The sequence below is a fragment of the Phyllobates terribilis genome, unplaced genomic scaffold (assembly GCF_046119375.1).
Source record: "Phyllobates terribilis strain yellow unplaced genomic scaffold, ASM4611937v1 Scaffold_2__4_contigs__length_985480577, whole genome shotgun sequence".
Taxonomy (NCBI): domain Eukaryota; kingdom Metazoa; phylum Chordata; class Amphibia; order Anura; family Dendrobatidae; genus Phyllobates; species Phyllobates terribilis.
In genome coordinates, this window is record NW_027362762.1 from 644,471,510 (window position 1) to 644,486,812 (window position 15,303).

Here is a 15,303-nt window from a genome sequence, read left to right on the forward strand (position 1 = left end):
TCCTGGGCTAGATGCAGTTAAAAATTTGTAATTAGATACTCTCGTTGGATGCTGAGAAAGCATTCCATAGAGTCTCCTGGCACGCCATATATGATTCTCTTAAAAAGCTTGGGGTAGGGGTCTAGGGGACCCTTTTATAGCCAAAATCACGGCCCTGTATCACAATACGTCACCTAGGCTGAAGATAAATGGAACTGTAGCACCCTGAGGGCTCGGTTGCTACAGAGGTATTGCACCTCACCCAGAGGTGTGATATCTCACTCTCAGGTAAGGATGGAGTGTGGATCAGGACCCGACACCTGCATGCATTACACCACATTGCCGTGGGGCAGGGCGACCAATATGCCTCTGAGATGGGCACGACAGTCCCTGTCCCTGGCTGGAGTGGGGGGAGGGAACACTGAGGAAGGGGAACCCTGTAGTGCAGGAGCAGGGAGGAAGCAGTTCCTGGGTGCATTGAGAAGGGAGTATAAAAGGTGGGCACCATCTTAGTTCAGTGCAGAGAAGTCTGAGCAGAAGTGGCAGGGAGCAGGGGCTCTGCATGAGCTCTGCTCCGGAGGCGGGCCTAGTAACAGAGGCCCAGGCCTGGAAGAGGGAGAAGGAAGGAAGAGGAGCGGAGAAGGCTCCAGGAACGAGGAATGAAGGGATCCCAGGGGTGCGGACGGGCGAGTCGCCACCGCACGCCCGAATCCACCTGCGTGGAGGGGTCAGGCCAAAGGGGGAGACCGGTCCCCGAAACTAGTGGAGGCAGGAAACGACCCTCAGCTAGAAACCGGAGGCTGTGACATTTTATGTGGCGCAGCCCCTTGCTACACCCGCTAGGAAGGCACCACATAGGGTCAGGGAAACTGGCGCCAAGTTTACCAAGAGGAGGCCCGAGGCAGCCGGACAGAAGGGTTGGTAAGAAAGGCCAGACAAAGGACACACAAAGGGGGTCCTGTGAAGCGCTCCAAAGTTATCTGGCAGTTGTCTGAGCCCCTCACCTGGTGAGCACAGTACGACGTGGGCAGCCGTTACCTGCAGACGTGGTCTGGATAATAAGAACTGTGAGTAAAGGCCCTGGACTGCATCACTGACTCCGTGTCGTTACTGCTGCTGCCCTGCACCATCACCCCCATCCTCCGCATACACTGCCCTGAGGCTATACTCCTCCCGTGGGGAGTTATGCTACGCTCTGCTGCACCCACAACACCAGCCTCAGCGGTCTGCCCTGCAGCGGCGGTTCACTCTGACCGCAATCCACGGGTGGCGTAGTCGGACATTTAAACATCAAAACCACATAAATAGTTCCGCCACTGGTTTGACCGCCCTGAGCCACGGAACCGGGTCGCCGCCACGAAGACTACAACCACCAGCATCCACCAAAAAGGGTCCGGCTCCGGGTGTCCCAAGGCACAGGGGGTGCATCAGAACATTTTCATCACCTTTCACAATCACCAATGGAACAAGGCAGGGATGTCCTCTGTCCCCTCTATTATACATCCTAGTGACGGAGCACCTGCTCTCATCAATTCGCCATAACCCCAATATTAGGTGGATTGAGGTGGGAGGCACCGAGTACAAGTGCTCTCTATTTGCTGATGATGTCCTAGTATATATCACTCAATCACATATATCCATCCATGCTGTTATGGCTGAAATAGATCACTTTGTTACATGGTCAAATTTTAAAATCAATGCAGCGAAGTCTGAGGCCCTCGATGTCTCCCTCCCCAAATCCATATAGGATTCCATACAGTCCAACTTTCCCTTTGCCTGGCCCTCACAGGGTATCAAATACTTAGGAATTCCTATTCATAGAGACCTCTCCCATCTATGTTATCTTAATTTTGGGCCCTTTATTGAACAACTCCATACAGACCACGGTTGGCAAGTTAGAACTGTAAGATTCACTACGTGAACCACTGGTGCTTTGTGGAAAAGCACATGTACACTGCGTTCCAAATTATTATGCAAAAAGTGTTTAGGAGTGATAAGGGAAGAATTTGTTTGTTTGTCAGTTAAACTCATTGATGGTGATGTGTGTCAGGGCTCTTTATATCACTGTAAGCAATTGCAGACACCTGTGCTAATTAGTTTGGCAGGTGTGTCCAATGAAAGGCAAGACTACTTAAGAAGGCTGTCTCACATTATTAAGCAGCCTACATTTTCTGCCAAAATGGGAAAGAAAAAGGATGTGTCGGCTGCTGAGAAGCAACAAATTGTGGAGTGTTTAGGTCAAGGCATGACTACAATCAACATTGTGCGATGATCAGGATGAAGTGTCTTGGCAATCAAGAAGTATGTAGCTGATTCACAGTACACACGTGTGCGTGCTGATAAGGGCAAATTGAGGACTCTTTCCTACAGGCAATTACGTCAGGTTGAAAGAGCAGCGGCAAAAAAGCCTTGTCTTAGCAGCAGACAAGTTTTTGAAGCTGCTTGTGCCTCCAACGTCCCCCGAACAACAAGATGCAGGGTCCTTCAGAGGTTTGCAGCTGTGCATACGCCATCCTGTCGACCTCCTCTATCCACTTCACACAAGCAGAAACGGCTCCAGTGGGCCAAACATTACATGAAGACTGATTTCAAAACTGTTTTGTTCACGGATGAGTGCCGTGCAGCGCTCGATGGTCCAGATGGATGGAGTGGAGGATGGCTGGTTGATGGACACCCCACGCAAACACGGCTACAGCGCCAACAAGGAGGAGGTGGAGTAATGTTTTGGGCTGGAATCATGGGGAGAGAGATTGTCGGCCCCTTTAGGATCCCTGAAGGCGCTAAAGATGAACTCCATAATGTATGTGGATTTTCTCAAACAGCACTTCCTGCCATGGTTCAAGAAGAAGAACCGTGTATTTCACAGCAAAATCATTTTTCTGCATGATAATGCACCATCTCATGCTGCACATAAAACATCTGCATCTCTGGCTGATATGGGCATAAAAGGGGACAAACTTATGGTGTGACCCCCATGCTCCCCTGACCTGTACCCCATTCAGAACCTTTGGAGCATCATTAAAAGGAGTGTCTATGATGGCGGGAGGCAGTTCACATCTAAGCAACAGCTCTGGGAGGGTATTCTGTCCTCATGCAAAACAATTGAAGCAGAAACCATCCAAAACCTGACAAATTCAATGAACGAGAGAGTTCAGAAGCTCCTTTCGAACAAGGGGTCCTATGTGAAAATGTAACATCACCTAGAATAAAGTTTTGAGTTGAAAACTGTTTGATTTCAGTTTCTAACAACCTGCTAATGCTTATAATTTCAAAAATGACCATTTTTTTGGTCTTTATTAAAATGAAAAGGTTGATCGAAAAGTTTGGGGGATCTAAGAGTGTGGCAACCCAGTAGTCATGATTACTTCGAATTCTGACAATATGAGGGTCATGCTGCAGGTAGTGCAGCAAGAAGGCACTTATGTGTCTTGCGCATCTCGGAGCCCCAAAATTATTTTCTGGGCTAGATGCAGCTAAAAATTATTATTAATTTTAAATCTGGTGAAGCTTTAGTATAAATGGCCTAATAGGATCAGTGCTGCACACTGCTACAAAGCCCAAATTATTTTCCAGCCAAGATACAGATAAACATGATTAGTAATTTGAAAGCTTAAAACGGTTGGTAGGGTGATTTTAACCAATCATCAAGCTTTTACTCTCCCCAGGATGACACAGGGGTAGAAAAGTCGTTTCGGATCCATGATTTGTTCATCTTTATGAACGTGAGTCTGTCTACATTATCAGTGGAGAGCCGCGTGCGCTTATCTGTCAGCACACCACCAGCAGCGCTGAACACACGTTCAGACAGAACGCTGGCTGCGGGGCATGACAAGATCTCCAAGGCGTAAGTGGCTAGCTCCGGCCATTTATCCAGATTGGAAGCCCAAAAAGAGCAAGGGTCCAGTGAAACAGTCGTGGCTTCAATGTTTACTTGGAGATACTCCTGTACCATCGTCTCTAGGCGTTGACTATGTGTCAGACTTCTTGTCTCCTGTGGCCTTGCAAAGGATGGGCTAAAAAAGTGGTGAAATGATTCCGCAAAATTGATGTTACCAGCAGATACTGTGGTTCTGTTACGGTTTGAGTGTTGAACACTTGACGGTCCCACGGTTGGCAAGTTGGAACTGTGAGATTCACTACGTGCACCACTGGTATTTTGTGGAAAAGCACATGTAAGATTCTGCAACAGTCTCTGCTGATACTCCTGCATGCGTGCATCCCTTTCTATGGCAGGAATAATTTCTGCAAATTTTCTTTTGTACCGGGGATCTAACAGTGTGGCAACCCAGTAGTCAGGATTATTTCTAATTCTCACAATTCGAGGGTCATGTTGCAGGTAGTGCAGCAAGAAGGCACTCATGTGTGTTGCGCATCCAGGAGCACCAAGTCCCTGTTGTGTTGGTGGCGAGGTAACAAACATGCTTCCTTCCTCTGTCCTCTCCCCCCAACCTCGCACAACAGAAATGTGATCAAGGTCTCCCTCATCTGATGAGTCTTCCATCAGTTCGTCCTCCACTTCTTCCTGGGCTCCTGCACCTTCCTCACTAGTTTGGCTGCTACCATGCGCCCTGGTAAAACCATCTCCCCCACCCTCACATGCCTGCCGCCTTGGTGCTGCTGACCGTCTGGACCTTGCAGATGTTAGCCCTTCCGCATACAACTCCTCCTCCTCTACTTCCTCCACCTCCTCTTGTGCCACCACCTGACTCCGAATTCTGTTTAACATGTGCTCCAGCATGTAAATCACCGGAATAGTCATGCTGATAATGGCATCGTCAGCACTAAACATCTTCGTCGCCATTTCAAAACTGTGCAGAAGGGTGCATAGGTCCCTGATCTGAGACCACTCCTCCAGCGTGATTTGCCCCACCTCTGAATCTCGTTGGCCCAGGCTATACGTCAGAACGTATTGCACCAGGGCTTGTCGGTGCTGCCACAGTCGCTGCAACATGTGCAGAGTTGAATTCCACCGGGTAGGCACATCGCATTTTAGCCGGTGAAGTGGCAGGCCCAACGACTTCTGTAGAGATGTAAGTCGCTGAGCTGCGGGATGCGAACGGCGGAAGTGAGCACACAGCGACCGTGCCCTCTGCAGAAGGCCATCTAGTCTGGGATAGTGGGCTAAAAATTGCTGGACAACCAGGTTCAACACGTGAGCCATACAAGGCACGTGTGTGACATTGCCCCGGCGAAGGGCCGCACCCAGGTTTGCAGCATTGTCGCACACGGCCTTCCCTGGTTTCAGGTCCAGTGGAGACAACCATTCATGAAATTGGTTCTCCAGAGCTGACCACAACTCCTCAGCTGTGTGACTCACATTTCCCAGACATTTCAATGTAATAACCGCCTGATGACGTTGAGCCCTACTGCCAGCATAGTAAGGAGGTGTGCAGGATCCCTTCTGCGCAGTTAGAAAGCTTGTGGCATGACCAGACAGGCTTTGGGTGCAGGTAGAAGACCGAGAGGAGGTTGAGGAGGCAGAAGCAGTGGAGGAACTTTGACATAAAGAGGATTGACGCACAACTCGTGGGGACGGCAAGACTTGGACAGCAGCCCCTTGTCCTGCTGTCACCATAGTTACCCAGTGCCCAGTCAGCGACATGTAACGCCCCTGTCCATGCCTACTCGTCCAAGTGTCTGTGGTGAAATGCACCCTGTCACACACAGAGTTTCTCAAAGAAGCGGTGATGTTGTGTGCGACATGCTGGTGGAGCGCAGGCACACCTTTCTTTGAGAAGTAGTGCCGATTGGGCATCTGGTACTGGGGCACTGTGACGGACATAAGGTCTCGAAAATCCTCTGTGTCCACCAGGCGGAAAGGCAGCATTTCTGTAGCCAAGAGCTTGCAGATGGTTAAATTCAACCTCTTAGCTTTCTCATGGCTAGGAGGAAATGGTCTTTTACTTGTCCACATCTGAGGGACCGAGGGCTGGCTATTGTGCTTAGACGGGGTTGATAAGGGTGTCCCCGGCAAACTGCCGGTCTGTGAGGAAGATGCAGGCGGACATGTTAGGTTGCCTTGATCCAAAGGTGGTGCTATCGATGTCGGACAGCGCTCAACACCAGCTGGTGTTACCACCTCCAAAGAAAATGATGACCTGCCAATCACGCTGGCTGTTGCGGGTAAAGAGGTGGCAGGTCTGCGCCCCAAAACAGGTGTGACTGCTGTCCCCCCAGTCACAGAGGATGAAGAGGCCGCGGATGCACAAGATATGGCAGACGGTGGTTGGCCCGGCCGGCTAGGCCGCATTGTAGCACACTGAGCTTCCCACTGCAACTTATGCTTCATGTCCATGTGCCGGTTCATGCATGAAGTACTCAAACTATGTATTTTTTGGCCTCTACTTAGCTTTTGCTGACAAATGTTACAGATAACACGAGTTGGGTCATCTTTATTGATCTGAAAAAATGCCCAGGTTATGCAAGGCTTAGCACCCATGCGACCTGAAGAGCCACCACGACTTGTGGTGAGAGGCAGAGTTGTGTTTGAGGATGCAGTTGTTGACGTGCTTCCAGTACTACGTCTCTGTCCAGGAAGGCGCAACCTGACCTCGTCGTCACTAGCATCTTCCTCCACCTCCTCTGCTGACCTCATCTCTTGGCTGACTGTGGGTTGACAGTAAGTGGGATCTCCAACCTCATCGTCATCACCCTGTGCGTTATCACACCCGTCGTCCTCAGAGCCAACCTGTTCCTGCCCTGACAAAAAACTAAAGTTGTCGCTCCAATCAGATATTTGAGTCTTATCATCGTCTTCCTCATTGTCTCCACCAACAGGAGTTACAGTTTGGGAATGAGGGTCTACATTATGGTCAGAACCTTCTGCGTCTGGTCCTGGATCCGACTCATAAAGATTCTGGGCATCAGTGCAGATCATTTCCTCGTCTAGATTCACAGAAGCGCTGGAGTCGACCTCTGATTCCCAGGCTATAGTATGAGTAAACAGCTCTGCAGACTCAACCATCTGTTCTACCTCATACTCAGACGGGCAGCTGGAGATTTGGGAGCTGTGAGGAAGCAAGTGCGATTGGGGTGACACCATTGAGGACTGGAGTTTTTGTGATGTTGAAGTTGATGTGGAGGAGAGCCCACTTAAAGGAGCACTTGATATCCGTTGAAGCACCTGCTGTTTTTGTGCATCATCTGGAATTTGTAGCGATTGGCGTGGCCGTAAGAAAGGGATCTTATCACATTGTCCGCTAAAAGAAGTAGACATTTTAGTTTGGCTGGAAGATGGTCTTTCTTCTGCAGATGTTACTGTTGCTTTAACACCTACCCCACGGACACAACCTTTTTTCCCCTTCCCAACACGCCTATTCCCCTTTCCACCAGCAGCAGGCCTTTTTCCACTCATTTTGGTGGTTAACTAATTCACAACTCTGGAGTTGTTTGCACAAAAAAACAATGGATGGGAACCGAGCAGAGCTGAGTGGCCAAACTGTGGTATTAGGCCAAAACTATTGGCTGGGTTAGATGCAGAAAAAAATTATATTCAATTTGCAACCTGATGGAGGTCTGTATAGATGGATTAATAGAACAAGTCCCACACACAGCTAGAAGCCCAATATTTTTTCAGAGGTAGATGCAGAAAAAAATATATTCAGTTTGCAACCTGATGGAGGTCAGTATAGATGGACTAATACAACAAGTCCCACACACAGCTAGAAGCCCAATATTTTTTCAGAGGTAGATGCAGAAAAAAATATATTCAGTTTGCAACCTGATAGAGGTCTGTATAGATGGATTAATAGAACAAGTCCCACACACAGCTAGAAGCCCAATATTTTTTCAGAGGTAGATGCAGAAAAAAATATATTCAGTTTGCAACCTGATGGAGGTCTGTATAGATGGATTAATAGAACAAGTCCCACACACAGCTAGAAGCCCAATATTTTTTCAGAGCTAGATGCAGAAAAAAATATATTCAGTTTGCAACCTGATGGAGGTCTGTATAGATGGATTAATAGAACAAGTCCCACACACAGCTAGAAGCCCAATATTTTTTCAGAGGTAGATGCAGAAAAAAATATATTCAGTTTGCAACCTGATGGAGGTCAGTATAGATGGACTAATACAACAAGTCCCACACACAGCTAGAAGCCCAATATTTTTTCAGAGGTAGATGCAGAAAAAAATATATTCAGTTTGCAACCTGATGGAGGTCAGTATAGATGGACTAATATAACAAGTCCCACACACAGCTAGAAGCCCAATATTTTTTCAGAGGTAGATGCAGAAAAAAATATATTCAGTTTGCAACCTGATGGAGGTCTGTATAGATGGATTAATAGAACAAGTCCCACACACAGCTAGAAGCCCAATATTTTTTCAGAGGTAGATGCAGAAAAAAATATATTCAGTTTGCAACCTGATGGAGGTCTGTATAGATGGAATAATAGAACAAGTCCCACACACAGCTAGAAGCCCAATATTTTTTCAGAGCTAGATGCAGAAAAAAATTATATTCAATTTGCAACCTGATGGAGGTCAGTATAGATGGACTAATAGAATGATGCTATGCCCAAAAGATTTTACTTCACTAGGTGCAGTAAAAAAATTGGTATTCTATACAAGGGTGGTATATCTTGCAACACAGATAGGCTACTCCACTGACTAACACACTCTGCAATAGGCCAAAAAGGATTAGCTTTGCTAGATTCAGCCAAATGCTGTGAAAAAAACTTGCACAGCACTGGCACAGACCTGCCTGGCAAAAACTGATAGGAACTGATGTAACCTAGTCCTGAAAAGGACTCCAATTACAATTAGTCTTTACTCCCACAATCTATCTATTTAAGAGCACAGACCTGCCTGATAAAAGACGTAGGAAATGCTGTAACCTAGTCCTTAAAAGGACTGCAATCACAACTATTCCCTACTCCCAAGCTATCTGTAGATTTGTGCGAAAATTGGCTTGAAATTAACAAGGTATAGCGCACACAGCAACAGCGGTGCCGTCTAACACGCAGCTGCAGCAGTGAGAAAATGGTGGCGACGGGGAAAATGGCTTGGTCTTATAGGGCAAGGACATTTGACATACACTGCCAATGACACATGCCCTTGCTTGTGTGAAAAAAAGCACTTCGCTCCGTGTGTGCGCTGCTGATAGGCTGACAGATTGCACCTCCCCACTGCAAATGCGGGAAAGAGAAAAAAAAATGGAGATCTTCATTGTTCCTGCAGAGATCCATCCTCTGCCCCTCCCCCCACCCCGCTGTACACTCAAACTGCGTATTAACATTAATTTTCATCATTACTGAGAAAAAATCCAGTTATGATTTTGGTGCACGAACAGTTATCGAACATAACCTCGAACAGCCAAATTTTTCTCAAATCGTTCGTGTTCGCCGAACGGCTCGAACACCGCCCAAAACAGCTCGAATTTGAGATTGGCGAACAGTTCGAGTAGAACAACGCTCATCTCTATTGGAGATATTAACTTCACAGCAGACTGGCAATTTGGAATCATGGGTTAATACTTCATAAGTCTGTGGTGGACTCATGGTTATCTATACATACAGTATATCACAAAAGTGAGTACACCCCATCAATTTTTTGTAAATATGGTTATTATATCTTTTCATGGGAAAACAATGAATATATGACACTTTGATACAATGTAATGTAGTCAATGTACAGCTTGTATAACAATGTAAATTTGTTGTGCCCTCTAAATAACTCACCACACAGCCATTAATGTCTAAACTGCTGGCAATAAAAGTGAGTACACCCCTAAGTAAAAATGGCCAAATTGTGCCCAAAGTGAAGTGTCAATATTTTGTGTGGCCATCATTATTTTTAAGCACTGCCTTAACTCTCTTGGGCATAGAGTTCACTTGATCTTCACAGGTTGCCACTGGAATCCTCTTTCACTCCTCCATGACGACATCACGGAGCTGGTGAATGTTAGAGACCCTGCACTCTTCCAACTTCCATTTGAGGATGCGCCACAGATGCTCAATAGGGTTTAGGTCTGGAGACATGCTTGGCCGATCCAGCTCCTTTACCCTCAGTTTCTTTCGCTATGCCGTGACCGTCTTGGAGGTGTGTTTGAGGTCGTAATCATGTTGGAATACTACCCTGCAGCCCAGTTTTCGTAGGGAGGGGGATCATGTTCTGCTTCAGTAGGTCACAGTACATGTTGGCACTCATGGTTCTCCCAATGAACTGTAGCTCCCCACAGCTGACAGCACTCATGCAGCTCCAAACAATGACACTCCCACAACCATGCTTGACTGTAGACAAGACACATTTGTCTTTGTAATCCTCATTTGGTTGCCGCCAAACACGCTTGACACCATCTGAACTAAATAAGTTTATCTTGGTCTCATCAGATCACAGGATATGGTTCCAGTAATCCATGTCCTCAGTCTGTTTGTCTTCAGCAAACTGTGGGCTTTCTTGTGTATCATCTTTAGAAGTAGCTTCTTTCTGGGACAATATCTATGCAGACCAATTTGATGCAATGTGCGGTGACGTATGGTCTGAGTACTGACAAGTTGACCCCCCACCCCTGTAACCTCTGCAGCAATTCTGGCAGCACTCATACGTCTATTTCGAAAAGACAACCTCTGGATATGATGCTAAGCACGTGCACTCAACTTTTTTGATTCACCATGTCGTGGCCTGTTGTGAGTGGAACCTGTCTTATTAAACCGCTGTATGATCTTGGCCCCCATGCTGTGGCTCAATTTCAGGGTGTTGGCAATGTTCTTATAGCCTAGACCATCCTTATGTACAACAACAATTCTTTATTTCAGATCCTCAGAGAGTTCTTTGCCAGGAGGTGTCATGTTGAACTTCCAGTGATTAGTGTGAGAGAATGTGAGAACGATAACATCAAATTTAAAATACCTGCTGCCCATTCACCCCTAAGACCTTGTAACACAAATGAGTCACATGACACCGGGGAGGGAAAATGGTTAATTGGGCACAGTTTAGCCATTTTGACTTAGGGGTGTACTCACTTTTGTTGCCAGCAATTTAGACATTAATGGCTGTCTGTTGAGTTATTTAGAGGGCACACCAAATTTACACCGTTGTACAAGCTGTACACTGACTCCTTTACATTGTATCAGTGTGTCATATTTTCAGTGTTGTCCCATGAAAATATATAATAAAATATTCACAAAAATGTGAGGGGTGTACTCACTTTTGTCATATACTGTACCTCCTAAACATAGGGAGATAAATAATAAGGGAAATAACAGTGCAAACATCAAACCCTTAAAATCTAGTATTTATTTCAATGCGTTTAAAAGGACACCTATTATCCCAAGTGTAAACAGCAAAATAAAATCGTGCAGGTATCAAGTCAGTAATAAACGGTCGACTCAATAAGATCAATTCAATAAGTCAATAATGGAGTCGTTTTTTTTAAGATGTATATGCAGATGTACTACTAAGAGATCAACTGGAGACAGCCTAAATCGGCTAACAAACAATGACAAAAACAACAACCAGACTAATAATATCGGCTTATGAAACAGATATACTACCCAGGATAACCAACTTGAGTCTACATCACCCTGTGAGATACATCTGCTAGCCCTGCCTGGCAGCGGGGTATGACATCCTAGATAGTGAGGTTTTGGCACCCCCATTCCACGGCGGCTGTCCTTCACTTGCCCTCTCTGTCCCTACTGTAAAAAGTGCTATGGGCACCTATGCTAGACAAACTTCAACTGTCTAGGAGGGGGCAAGCCGAAAATATGCTGAAGTGTTACTTATCATTATGATGTCCATAAAAGGAGATAAAGGTCAAATCTCTTCCTCTGCCTCGACGCGTTTCCCCATTAGAGGTTTATCAGGAGGCCACAATTTGTGTAGAGGTACAGGTAATATGTAATTCGGATATTCAGAGGCCCATGATGGTATATGGTATATACCATCATGGGCCTCTGAATACCACGGTATACTACAGTATATTACAGTAAGGAGATTGTAGACATAGATAAATATTAAATAAATTAGCTTTGTAAGAGTAATGACTATAATTACATGAATTATGTTATGACAGAATCACAGTTATGGGAGCCGCCATCTTGGGATTGGCTGCGCAGCGTGCTGTGTTCTAAGGAGACACGCCCCTAAATTCCAGGCTGGTTGCTAGACAGCGCCTCTGGTCAGCAGCAATTTAGTAAAGGGAAGAGCTCATTTATCAAATTGTACCGTTCTAGAGACACGGAAAGTTTATATAAAAGGGGATGTCTGACAAAACATAATATAGAACGGTACAATTTGATATATGTATATATATATATATATATATATATATATACATATATATATACTGTATATCTATATGTCATAGAGAGATACAAGCTCACCTGTGTAATATATAGAACACAGGTATGTTTATCAATTTTGCCCTCTCTTTCATATGTATACACGTTTATGGAAATTGATAGCGATATGCATATGTGTGTAAATTTATATTACACACTTATATAGCGCCATAAATTCCACAATGCTATGTAGACATCAGATATGTCACCAGTCCGGCTGCCATGCCCTCCCGTCTAGTCCTCTGCTCAGCTCCCTCTAGCCTCTCCTTTCTTTCATAACTGCGTACATAATGTCTTTCTCTTTCATCTTCACTTTGTACTTTGGCTTCTGGCATCAAGTATGCCTCTTGTGTCACACTATGCATAGCCCGAGGAGAAGACTACAAGGTCTTTGGTGACGTAAAAGGCCGACTGGGCATCGGAATCCCCATTGCAGAGTGAAAATCCAGAAAAAGGTCATCAAATGCAATGATGACAGAAAGGAGAGGCTGGAGAGAGCTGTGCAGAGGACTGGACACGGGGAAGCAGTGGTAGGACAGGACAACATCAAGGTATTATTTCACCCTACATTTATTATCTTCTGGACAGGGATTAGCAGACCCGTGGATCTTTTTGTCCAAAGTTAGGTTTGGGTACCAGAACTCCAAACTCCATAGAAGTCAATGGGGACTCAAACTTTGGTGCTGTAAAAGGGCTGCCAGAGGAATCAGAGTACCCCCACAGAGTCTCCCTCCCTCTATCTCTGTCCCTCCCTACCTCTCAACCTCTCCTCCCGGAGCTCCAAACACTAAAACGGACTCCCGGGAGAAGTCCGTGTTCGAACTTCGTGTTCTGGGTTCGCTCTTCTCTAGTTTGGAGGGGATAATGAACATTCAATTTACAATTTCAATCCAAAACCAATTTCCTGGCTAAATGTGAGCTGAATCTGATACACATATTGCATGTGTGTGTACACACATGTATACAGTATATATATTGCACACATATTTACATTGCCCACATACATGTACAGCATATACACACAGCACACACACATACCTTATTCGGTATACCCACTTTGACACACATGTATACAGTACATACACATAGTTTGAGCACATACACAGATTCTATATTTACACGGACACTGCACACATACACACATGCTGTGCAGACAATATATACAGTGGGGAAAATAAGTATTTGATACACTGATTTTCTCACCTACAAAGAATGGAGAAGTCTGTATTTTTTATCCTAGGTACACTTCAACTGTGAGAAACAGAATCTAAAAAGAAAAACCAGAAAATCACATTGCATGATTTTTAAATAATTTAATTGCAGTTCATTGCATAAAATAAGTATTTTATCACCTACCAACCAGCAAGAATTCTGGATCTGACAAACCTGTTAGTTTTTCTTTAAGAAGCCCTCCTACTCTGCACTCATTAACTGTAACAATTGCACCTGTTTGAACTCGTTACCTGTATAAAAGACACCTGTCCACACACTCAATGAATCACACTCCAACCTCTACACCATGGCCTAGACCAAAGAGTTGTTTAAGGACACCAGGGACCCAATTGTAGACCGGCACAAGGCTGGGATAGACTACAGGACAAATGGCAAGCAGTTTGGTGAGAAGGCAACAACTGTTGGCACAATTATTATAAAGTGAAAGAAACACAAGATGACTGTCTATCTTCTTCAGTCTGGGGCTCCATGCAAGATTTTGCCTCATGGTGTAAGGATGATTCTGAAAAAGGTCATGAATCAGCCCAGAACTATGTAGCGGTAACTGAACAACACCGCCTGGCAGGACTAAAATACGGTGCAGTAGACGAGGAGGTAGAAATAATACACCAGCTTTACTGAGAGCCAGAGGATTATATGCTGGAAAACAAGAGTAGCAGTTATAGTAATGATAGTAGAAATAATAGATACAAGGAGAGATAACTGGAGCGTGTCAGACAAGCTGCATTTCAGCTATGGCAAAGCAAAGTTCAATACAAACAGTATAAATAATTTCAACAAACTACTTTCTGCTAAATTCCTACCTGGCTTCCGATAATCGAGCCGCGCTGCTACAGCGCACTGGCTTAAGAAACCTACTCTACACCCTATCACAGTTGAACACCGGAGTCACACTCACAGTGCTGTACGGCTTAGAAGAAAATCTGGTAGCTGCTGCTTGGTCTTGATGCAGTGGTACAGAGTTTGTTGTATTGAGCTCTTCCTTTTAGATTAATGGATCCGTCCTCTTCCGTGCAACTCTCGTTCCCACTTTCAATGTTGAGGCATCACTGGTACCACAGAGTTGTTTCCTCCCTCAGGTTACAGGTGCTCGGGGAAAACCACCCTGGCTATGCAATGCGCCTCTTTCCTTCTGCCATGGTCCTGGAAATCAATCCTGTGATAAACGGGCACTATATTCTCCCCTGATAGGACACACTTATTGTCCTGCCTGTCTCTCTCACAGGCACCAGTCTCTCACAGGGCAGCATGAATCTATCACAGTGCAGCACGAGTCTCTCACAGTCCCTTCCTGAACTTTCACTTCCTGCTTCTTGTCAAAACCAACACAGCCAGCTACAGGGAAGAAAGGACTAGTCCAAGTGCATACACATCAGAGGGGAGTACTGTCTCTTAAAATCACAGTGTAATTCAGTTATTAGCAGGGTCTGACCCCCTACATCCCCCCCCCCCACACGCTTATCGGCGACTGTCCTCGGCCTTGCTGTATAGTCCAGGGAGAAGGATAAAAGAATCTATGCAACTGTTTACACAACAGTGGCCCGTTGCCCACAATACGTACAGTTGGACCAAATGAATTGATCAGCATCATACCTATGATGCTGGGATCTTCAGACCGACATGGCTGTAACATATTCCTGTGTAGAGTTCTCGGATCAGATTCCTCATTTTCAGCTTGTACTTAATTCACCAGGCTGTTAGGGTACACTCTCTTGATCACTTTGTATGGTTGCACCTCCCATTGTCCACTCAGCTTGCCTTTGGGATGTCTTTCCCACACCAGTACAGTCTCCAGGCTGGAGTG